The sequence below is a fragment of the Chrysochloris asiatica genome, unplaced genomic scaffold (assembly GCF_000296735.1).
Source record: "Chrysochloris asiatica unplaced genomic scaffold, ChrAsi1.0 scaffold00239, whole genome shotgun sequence".
Taxonomy (NCBI): domain Eukaryota; kingdom Metazoa; phylum Chordata; class Mammalia; order Afrosoricida; family Chrysochloridae; genus Chrysochloris; species Chrysochloris asiatica.
The window spans coordinates 4,258,941-4,270,577 of NW_006408757.1; the positions used below are offsets into that span (position 1 = coordinate 4,258,941).

At 39.2% G+C, this 11,637-nt stretch overlaps 1 pseudogene; it reads right to left on the bottom strand.

Moving 5' to 3' along the window:
* Nucleotides 1-316: 316 nt before the first annotated feature.
* LOC102827845 lies at nucleotides 317-1,066 on the bottom strand (annotated as a pseudogene).
* Between the last annotated feature and the right edge of the window lie 10,571 nt (nucleotides 1,067-11,637).

Here is an 11,637-nt window from a genome sequence, read left to right on the forward strand (position 1 = left end):
TTTTGAAATCGGGAAGTGAGAGGCCTCCCACCTTGTTCTTCTTCTTAAGCAGTGCTCTGCTTATCCTGGGTCTCTTTCCTTTCCATATAAAGTTTGTAATTGTCTTTTCCATCTCTTTGAAGAATGTCGCTGGAATCTGGATTGGGATTGCATTATATGTGTAAATTGCTTTGAGCATTACTAATATTTTCACAATGTTGATTCTTCCTATACAGGAACATGGTATGTTCTTCCACTTGTGTCTCTTTTGGTTTCTTTCTTCTTCTTTTTTTTAGATTTAATATGAATACATTTATTTGTCACACATAGAAATTTCTTATTTTTGACTGGATTCCGACTTGGAGGTAGAAGCTCTCAGTGAGGACAGCCTCTGCCTCTTGGCAATCTGTTCCTGATGTTTTACTTTGGCCTCCTTCATCCTCTTGGCCAAAAGCTTGGCATATTCTGCAGCCTCCTCCTTATTTTTCTTAGTACGTTGTTTCTTCAGAGCAATATGCCAATATTTGTGTTGCAGGACACATGGAGTAACATGACACTAAATCTTGGGCGCTTTGGTCCTGGGTTTCTTGCCTACTTTATTCAGTGGCTTTCTCACAGCATACTGGTGGACATCATCTTCTTTAGAGAGATTGAAAAGTTTGAGGATTCTGCTAGCTTTCCCAGGCCCCAGGCGACAAGTCACAGTAGTATCTGTCAGTCCTGGGATATCTTTCTCTCCTTTTTTTTACAATGACCAAGTTGAGAAAACTCAAGTTGGCATCCACAATGCAACCCTGGACAGATTTGCACTTTCTTTCTCCAGTTCTCTTTGGTCTATAACAGGAATGCCCCTACTCAGAAGCAGGCAGATACCGCCATGGGTCAAGACACCCTGTTTCATGGGAAAACTCTGTTTGTCGTTCCCACCACTGATGCAGACAACATAACCCTTCCACTCATCACCCAGCGAGTCAGCAGCAACTTCTGTGGCCATTCGTTTCTCATAAAAGGTACGAAGCTTGTGTTCATCGTCCACTTCAATGAGTTTTTGGCAGCCAGTGGCTGGGAAGGAGATGTTCGGCTTCATGGTGAAGCAGCTGACGGCCTCCTCAGTGTCACAAAAAAAGCTCTTTTGGTTTCTTGTAATTTTCTTTGTATAAGTCCTTTGTTTCTCTGGTTATGTTTATTCCTAAATATTTCATCCTTTGGGTGGCTATTGTAAATGGTATTGGTTGGTTAATGTCTTTTTCGGTGCTGTCATTGTTACTATACAGGAATCCAACTGATTTTTTTCCCCGCCTAGACAGATTCCAACTGATTTTTTTTTATGTTGATCTTACACCCTGCCACTTTACTGACTCTTCCAATGATGTCTATTGGTTAGTTTTTGTTTTTGTTTTTGTTTTTACTGCCTCTATGGGGTTTTCTATGTATAGGATCCTATCATCTGCAAATAAGGAGAGTTTTACTTCCTCTTTGCCAATTTTGATGCCTTTAATTTCTCTATGCCGTACAGCTCTGGCTAAGACTTCCAAAACAATATTCAATAGGAGTGGTAAAAAAGGGCATCCTTGTCTGGTTCCCGTTTGAAGAGGGAAGGTTTTCAGTTTTTCCCCAATGCGAGTGATGTAGGCTATTGGTTTTGTATATATGCTCTTGATTATGTTGAGAAATTTCCCTTCAATTCCTACTTTGTTGAGTGTTTTTATCAGGAATGGATGCTGGATTTTATCAAATTCCTTTTCTGCATCAATCCATATGATCATGTGGTTTGTTTCTTTTTTCTTATTTATATGGTGGATTATGCTGTTCATTTTTTTTAATGTTGAATCCTCCTTACATCCCTTTTATGAAACCCACTTGGTCATGATGTATTACTTTTTTATGTGTTGCTGGATTCTGTTGGCTAGGATTTTGTTGAGAATTTTTGCATCTATGTTCATGAGGGATATTGGTCTATAATTTTCTTTCTTAGTGATGACCTTCCCTGGTTTTGGTATGAGGGTTATGCTTGCTTCATAAAAAGTATTAGGAAGTTTTCCATCCTCTTCTATCTTCTGGAATAATTTGAGTAGAATTGGTGACAGTTCTTCCCTGAATGTTTGGTAGAACTCACCGGAAGCCATCTGGGCCTGTACTTCTTTTGGTTGGGAGTTTTTTGATGACCTGATCAATTTCCTCTATTGTTATGGGTCTGTTCAAGTTTTCTACTTCACTCTGAGTACCTTTAAGTAGGTCGTGTTTATCTAAAAATGTATCCATCTCTTCTAAGTTTTTTAATTTGTTGGAGTACAACTCTTCATAGTATTCTGTTATTATCCTTTTAATTTCTTTTGGTTCTGTTGTGACATCACCTATGTGGTTTCTAATGCGAGTTGTTTGTGTCCTCTCCCTCTTTTCTTTTGTTAGTTTTGCCAATGGTTTATCAATTTTATTAATCCTTTCAAAGAACCAGCTTCTTGTCCTATTGATTCTTACTATCATTTTTCTCTTTTCCATCTCATTTATTTCTGCTCTTATCTTTATTACTTCTTTTCTTTTGGTGACTGAAGGTTCCCTCTGTTGCTCTGTTTCTAATTGTTGAAGATGCTGTGTTCTTGTGTTAGTTTTGGTTCTTTCCTCTTTTTGGATGTGTGCATTTATCACAATAAATTGTACTCTCAACACTGTTTTCACCATGTCGCAAAGATTTTGGTACGCTGTGCTTTCATTCTCATTTGTTTCTAGGAACTTTGTAAATTAATGTTTAATTTCTTCTTTTACCCTGTCGCTTTTCAGCAGTGTGCTATTCAGTTTCCATGCATTCAACTTTATTTCCTTGGTCTTCTTATTGTTGATTTCTAGTTTTATAACATTGTGGTCTGAAAAGATGCTTTGAAGTATTTTGATGTTTGTAAATTTATGGAGGCTTGCTTTGTGACTCCATATATGGTCAGTTCAGGAGAATGTTCCATATGCACTGGACAAGAATGTATATTGTGCTGTTGTTGGGTTGAATGCTCTGTACAAATCTATGAGGTCAAGTTGTTTGATAGTGTTGTTTACTTCCTCTGTAGCTTTGTCAAGTTTCTTTCTGGCTGTTCTGTCCCTTTTCGAAAGTGACGTATTAATATCTCCCACTATTATTATAGATTTATCTATTTCTTTCTTCAATTCTAGTAAGGTTTGTTTCATATATCTTGGTGCTCTTTCATTGGGAGCATAGATATTTATTATGGTTATTTGCTCAACTGACCCTTTGATCATGAGATAGTGTCCTTCTTTATCTCTTATGCTGGTTTTTGTTGTGTTTGAGATCTTTTGTTTGTCATTTCCAGTACTTATGTGGGTTTTTTAATGCTTAAATTTGTGTTTGTTGTTGTGTTATTAAGCTTACTGGTATCTCCTGGTGGATATGATCAGGAGATAGGCTTCATTATTAGCATGTTATGTTTAGCAGCTGTTATTGGCTCTTGTCTCAATGTTGCAATATTATGGTGTATGCTCGTAGCTTGGCTATGTAGCCATGATTGCTGACTCTTCTTGGGTAATCTAGGGATAAAAAGCTTCCACCTCCAGTGAAAATGTGTGATCAAAAGACGCAGAAGAAGAAGCAATATAAAAACAGAGATAAGAACCTCTACTTTGAAACAAAATAAAACTGTGACCAACTATCCAGTCACCTTGCTACACAGGCAGTGTGTTTGCACTGTAGAATCCTCCAATAGTGGATTGGGGTGTCCACTCGCTCAGACCCCTCTGATTGTCACCACCGTAGAGATGTGCAAATAGGTATTGAGAAGTTAATGGCAGTAAGATTGTTTACTATTTTTGTCTCTGAAGATCAGTTAAGTATTTGCGTGTGCACAGAGTAATTCTTGAAATAGTTGTGTCTTTTCATGTTAGGGTTTTACAGATTGTTCATATGGTTTGTCTGTCAGGCCAAACCTGCTTTTTTTTCTTTCTGGGTAGGCAGGGCTTAATGGTCCTGCACAAGTCAACTTTAGGGCTCGGGTCCACAAATAGACATCAAAAGCAGCAGCCAATGTATTTTCCCTTGGACCAATGGGACTCTTTCTCTCTGTGCTATGGAAAAGCTGTGGTCTCAGTGGTGGACTTTTTTGGGGGTGCACTCCCACCCACCTGAAGTTGTCTGGGCTGGGCAAAGAAGGCAAGACAGGGAAAAGGAGGGAAAAATGTGTAGAGTCCCTCCACACCTCATTTTACAAATGTCACTGCACCACTTTTAGTGCTGGCTCCCTGTGCTGGTCTGGTTGTAGCTCACCTTCTGACTTCTGCCCCAGGTGGGATGGCAGAAGAGGGAGTCCTGTGTCTTGAACAATTTCTAAGTCACAATGTTTTCCTTTATACCATGATTTTTCCACTGGCAGTTGTGGGAAACTGACACTTTGACCTTTATGATACATCCAGCACTCTGGTGCAGTTTCCTGAAAGCTGCGTCTCTGGGTTTTCAGCCCCTCTCCCACGGAGCCTGTCCTACCTGACTCTGCTCTGCCACCACCAAACCGGAACAATCAACATTCCTCATATCTTGAAAGACCAAAGATATGCATTCAGTGTTCAAGTTTAACGGGTATAAATCATTGTACTAATACCACTAGGGTAAAATTACTAATAACGATGTAAATATAAGTGAATTTATTCCAAATTCTGCATTCATTTCTTGCTGGAGGAAAAAAAATAGCATTAATAATGGAGCAGAAAGTAAAATTATTTTAGAATCTCAAATTGTCCAATCCACAAATCCTATTAATAACAGAAATATAGGTCCTAAGTTGTGTAATAATTTTCCTCTAATGATGTAAATTATTGGATTGAAAGAGCCAAGTGATTGTCAACATCACTGTGGAGCATTTGGAAATTTATATAGACTACTTCTGAATGGTAAACAACAAAGTTCTGTAGCTAGAATATATTTATACTGTATAAAGCTAATGGTGAAAATTATGAGGGAATGGCTCAAAATATTATGATTACATTGTTTTTTGTTTTTTGTTTTTTTTGCAAACTACTTAGTCTTAAATAATTTATTTCTAGATTTGTTAAGATGAATTTAGTGTCTGGACAAACAATTATGATTAATAAAAATTAAAACAGGAGGCAGGGCTCGATGGCGGCTAGGGTAGAGGTGTAGTGAAGGTGGCCGTAAGCAATAACACAGAATACCAAGCAAAGCAGATACAGGACAGCGCTCCAAAACTCGGAACAACAGAGATAGGAATATTTTAAATATTTGAAGGCTTATAGCTTGTGAAGTTTGGAGATAAAGTGAAAAATTGCGTACTTTTGAATCTGCCAGGCTGGGCTCAGAGGCCTGAGCTGACATCCTGGGCAAGACCAAGCGGCAAGACGAAACAGGGAGAGCAGAAACATCAGAGAAAAGCGCCGTGGAAACCTTGGGACAAAGGTGGACAATACACTTTGTCAGTTTTGCTTTGTTCTGATTTTCTTTTTTTCTTTGGTATCTGGTAATTGGCGCACTCACTGTTTGCCCACCTCCATTTTGGTGAATAGAGGGAGAGCCTGAGCCGAATGGCCACCCCCTAGCCTCACCGCTGGTGGGTTCTTCTGCCACACATGTGCACAGATACTCAGCCTGAGTGGAGGCCCTGAACATTTAATATCTGTTTCCTTTTTATTCTGTTTTTTTATCACGGGAAAGAGCAGGAGAGGCCTGAAGGGAGGGAAAGAGAGTTTAAAGGCAAAACAGACCAAAGGTTGGATTGGAGGCTGAGGTATAGCATAACGACCAACACTGGTAACTTGGAATCTCTTGGGCAGCTTTGAAGGCAGGAACTTAGGACATTAAACCATACTCGTATTAAGCTACAGATTTTTATTTTCCTTCTTTTTCTTCTCTCCCTTTTCTGTGATTAGAGACTGCAGTATTCAGTCTTGTTTTTGATGGTGCTACTTTTTTTTCTCTCTCTCTCATTTCCCCCACACCCCACTGGTGTTGTTTTGCTGTTATATGCCCTCCTTCTGCCTTTGGAAGAATCTTTGTATCCCTATATTACACAACAAGAGCCAGCAACTGTTGCCATATAGCCAAGCTACAGTCACACTCTATAAAATACCAAAACCCAGGCAAGAACCAATACCAGCTGCCATATACCAGGGAAACAGACAACACCTGTGAAAGTTACTCTGAGTTAAACAATAAGAAGAGTGAAAATGGAATCCCACATCCTGATCACATCTTGCTGGAAGCAATCAGAAAGCATAAAAAATTGCCAAAACACATACTCAATTAAGTATTAAGGCCACAGATAAACATTAAACATGTTCAAGAAGCAAAAGCAGATGACCATATCAGCACATGTTCAGAAAAAAAATAAAATGTCTGAGACTAATGATCTAGAAGTAGACCTGGGCTCCATTCTGGAAGGAGGGCAGGCTTTGGAAATGCCTGAGAAAGAATTTAGAAAAATTATAATCAAATGTTTCAAAACACTTTACAATGGAGTTGAGAAAAATAAGGAAGAAGCCAGGAAAGTGCTACAGGAACAATCAAATAAGATACACAAAGCATTGGAAACAATTCAAAACCTACAGAAAGAGGTCCAAATGATCAACAACAAAATAACAGAATTAGAGAACACTCTGAGTAGAATAGATAAGATGGAAGGCAGAACCATTGAGCTGGAAGACAAATCTCTCAATACCACTAAGATAGAAGAACAAATACAAAAAAAAAAGGATAAAGAATTCTGAGAAAGGTCTAAGATTCATGTTCGAGAAAATGAAGAGGAATAACTTAAAAATTATTGGCATTCCAGAACAAGAAGAATCACACAAGTCCACTGAGGAAATAGGTGAAGAACTGCTGGAAGAAAATTTCTCTAACATATGAAAAAGTGAAAAGATAAACATTCAAGAAGCTCAATGACCTCCAGGAAGGGTAGACCCCAAAAGAAAATCACCAAGACATACCATAGTCAAGCTCTCCAAACTCAAAGATAAGGAGACACTTCTGAAAGCAGCCAGGGAAAACAGAAATGTCACATACAAAGGTAAACAAGTCAGATTAAGCTTGGATCTCTCAGCAGAAACCATGCAAGCAAGAAGGCAATGGGGAGACATATATAAAACCCTGAAAGAAAAAAAATTGCCAACCAAGAATCCTTTATCAAGCAAAGTTATCAATCAAATATGATGGTGTAATCAAAACATTCCAGGATAAACAGAAGCTAAGGGATTTTTACCAAAGCCAACCCTGTGTTACAAAACATCCTAAAGGGAGTTCTATGGATTAAGAACAAACAACAACCAGAGATTGACATACGTGGCAGCACCTCCCTGAATTAAGTCAACAGAAAGAAGAGTTGTTAACAGAACAAAATTTTAAGAACAAACTCAGAGAATCTGGGAGGTCAGTCTATGATCAAAACAAGTACAATGTAAAAGAAGTAAACATGTGGGAACAGAGATCCAGATAGTGAGAACGTCAGGTCGATTACAGGATAAAATAGAGCGCACTAATTGGAGAGAAAAGTTAATGGACTATGAGGCAACCTGAAAGAAAATTAACACTTGACAATATACCAAGAGAATGAGAATCCAAGAAGAACATGAAAACATTAAAACTATGAGGAAACTCACAAGAAAGAACACAAAAATCATGAACTCAACAAAGGAAGAAAAACAGAACAAAGAAGCAGCAACACCACAAAGAAACAAACATAAAGGCAGCAATTAATCAATACCTATCGATAATTACACTGAATGTAAATGGATTAAATGTAACTGTTAAGAGATGGAGGGAGACAGAATGGATAAGAAAACAAGATCCTAAAATATGGTGTCTGCAAGAGACACATCTCACACACAGAGACAAAGACAAATTAAAAGTTAAAGGATGAAAAAAAAATATACCAAGCTAATTGCAATAAAAAATGAAGAGGAGTGGCATTAATCATCTCTGATAAAATAAACTTTAAGGCAAAAAAACAGAATAATAGATAAAGATGGACATTATCTCATGATTAAAGGGACAATTGAACAAGATGAAATAACCATAATAAATATCTATGCTCCCAATGAAAGAGCTTCAAAATATATAAAACAAACTCTAATAGATTTGAAGAAAGAATAGTGGGTGACTTTAATACACCACTTTCAAAAATGGATAGAACAAACAGAAAGAAACTTGACATAGACACAGAAGAACTAAACAACACAATCAGCCAACTGAACGTCATAGATGTGTACAGAGCATTCAACCCAACAATGCACAATACACATTCTTTTCCAGTGCCCATGGAACATTCTCCAGAATAGACCAGTTTTAGGCCATAAAACAAACCTCCATGAACTTACAAATATCAAAATACTACAAAGCATCTTCTTAGACCACAATGCTATCAAATTAGATATCAACAATAGGAAGATCAAGGAAATCAAGTCAAATGAATGGAAACTGAATAACACCCTGCTGAAAAGCAACTGGGTAGTAGAAGAAATTAAACGTGAATTCACAAAGTTTCTAGAAATAAATGAGAATGAAAATACAAAATAGAAATACCTTATGATCCAGCAATTCCTCTACTTGGTATTTACCCACAAGAAAAACGAGCCACAACATGAGAAGATATATGCACACCAATGTTCATAGCAGCACTATTTACAATAGCAAATAGATGGAGACAGCCAAAGTGCCCACCAACTGAAGAATGGATAAACAAACTGTGATACATACAAACAATGGAATATTATGCTACACTGAAGAATAACAAGAAAGCGGCAAGCCACCTCATAACATGGATGAACCTTGAGGACATTATGTTGAGTGAAATTAGTCAGTCACAAAAAGAGAAATGCTGTACAGGACCACTACCGTAAAAGACTCAGAAAAAGATCCCATACTAAGGGGGGGGTGGGGGGAATTATTTGTTGATTGCTGGGATCTTGGGGGTGGGTAAGGGAAGGGAGGGGAAGGTGGAGTACAAAGCAGGGATTAGACACAGGAAAGTTTCGGTGCTGGGGAGGGGGGCAATATACAAGAAGGGAGAGGGGAATGGAAGAGCAAAGTAGATGGGAGAACAATTAGGCAGGTTTGAATGGGCTAAGTGGAACAGAGGTAAAGAATGATGTATGCACAACCTTGGAACTACAGGGATCTGGGATACAGAGATTGAAACATGGTTGGAATGGGGAAAAGGGGGGAATAATGTTAAGATGCTTGGCTGTCTTTTGAATCTTGGTTTTCCTTACATTATAATATAAAATAGACACTGGAGGGGGAGAGAAACAAATAGTCAGAAACATCACCATATAAAGCTTGTAAGTCTGTCTTCTGCCTATAACTGATTGGAATACCTAAAATGGGGCTACAACGTGCCCAGTGAAGGAGGATTCCTGCAGAGCCTCTGCAATACATAAGACTATAGGTAGAAGCCTGAACCACATCCAGATCTTCAAAGATGGGAAATTTCCACTTGAAAGGATGAGCAGACCAGCCTGGAGCAGCTAGAAGAACAGAAGATACTTCTTGAAAGAAAGACCTACAGGAAAAATATAAAACAACATAGGCAGACCGACTGTTACTACAAGAACAAGCAACTTGCTTGCCCAGGAAACATCAAGCAAGTGGTCGGGTCCCCTCAGTGCAAACCCCCTTCCATGACTAAGGCTCAATGGAAATACACGCTCCAATTGGTGACCACGCTCGTCATTGATAAGGGTAAGTGAGGGAAAAACAGCAATGAAGTGGCGAGCAAAGACCTACAATGTGGAAAGTGAAGCATGCAGCTGATAAAAAGAGGGCATATGCGCAAGAACACGCACACTTGCAGATAATATCCACTTGACATACTTCAATGACTGGATGATCAGAGCTCAACCAGAGAAGACAGAAGAGGAAAAAAAGAGTAGTCTGATACAATTTGATGAACTTGACCTATACCTATGGATGCAGTAGCTCAAAAGAGGGAACAAATCCTTACAGCAAGAATCAATCCCACCCCCTCCACACACAGAGTAGACAGGGATGGGTAACTTGGACATTGCCTACCCAAAATGGGGTGATGGGGGGGGGGGCTACAAAGGCAAGAAGTGACTGGCTTACAAGCTTTCAAGAGGGAACCTAGAGCCAGAGGGCCTGGAGGAATGTAGACTCTCCAGTGAGTACTATCCAATCTGTCTAGGCGGAGCTGATGAAACAAAATGCAGATGGGTCTCTTGTGATACAATAGTGAATTATTGTTATCAGGACTGATTGTGAGGGTTGGAAATGTAAAGGTAGACGTTTTATAGCAAGGAAGGGAGTGATTAACTTTCCAGTCTAGGAGCAAAGGTCCCTAGAACCATCAACGGAGAAGAGCCAAGAGCGGGACCCTACCCAGAGAAGCAGTGATGCCCGAGATGGAGGCAGAGACAATGACGTGGAGCGATGGAGCAGCTGGAGACTTTAAATCCAGAGAGGGAGAGCCACTGTGTGCTGAAGACTGGGTGGTGGGGCGGGTGGGGGGCGGTAGTGTAGGGGGCAGGCTTGCAGGGTATACCCTTTGGTTGGTTGATGATGCATGGAGAGGATTGGAACCATGGCAATGAAACAATATACGATAGAATGAATGTAAAACTAATGTTCTCCCATGTAAATTATCATATAATTCACAATAAAACATTTTTTTTTAAATGAAAACAGTTCAATTCACCAAAAAAAAAAGATACACATTCAAGAAACTCAACAAGCCGCTAACAGGAAAGACCCAAGAAGAAAATCACCAAAACATATCACAATCAAACTTGCCAAATCCAAGACAAAGAAAGAATCCTGAAAGCAGCTTGTGAAAAACTAACAGTTATCTATGAAGGAGAAACAATAAGACTAAGCTTTAATTTCTTAGCAGACACTGTGAAGACAAAAAGGCAATGTAATGACACATATATAATCCTGAAAGGAAAACAAAAATGCCAACCAAGAATTATATATTCAGCAGTTATCCCTAATATATATACAACAGTAAGTAAAAAATTATCCGCACTCTGGTTTTGTATTAAAACACCCATCCATGTCCATGACTGATGATAACATTAAGTGTGCAAGTGAAACTATTCTGTACAATAGACAAGTGACACTGGATTATGTGGCAAATCATTTTCAAATCAGCCATGACTCTGCCTGTGGAATAACCCATGACAAACTTGGGTCTTGAAAAATTTGTGTGAGGTGGATATGAAAACCAAAGGAGAGCATAAACAGAAGTGCAAACAAAATTTGTACCGATTCTCGAAGGAAGGTAGAAGTTTCTTTTAAAAAATTGTTACTGATCGGAGAACAAACAAGATGGCGGATCGGGTGGAAGTATAGCAGAGAGCTCCGCCAACAACAACACAGAATACCCGACCAAGCAGGTTCAGGGGATGGTCCCAGAACTCTGAACCACATGTAAGGAATACTTAAAAGGTTGGAAGGCTCAAAGCTGGGGGAATTTGTGGCAGAAGCAAGAAATCTATTGCTTTCTAGTCTGGGATGCTCAGCTGCTCCCGGAGCTGCCATCTTGAGTGAGACCATGTGGGGAAAGGATCGGAGCGGCCACAGACGCCTGGTAGAACTGCTGAGATAAAGGTGTGGACATTCTTTTCTTTTGGTATCTGTTCATTGGTCCCTTGCTGTCTGTGCACCTCCATTCAGGTGACTATAGGGGTGCCTGAGCT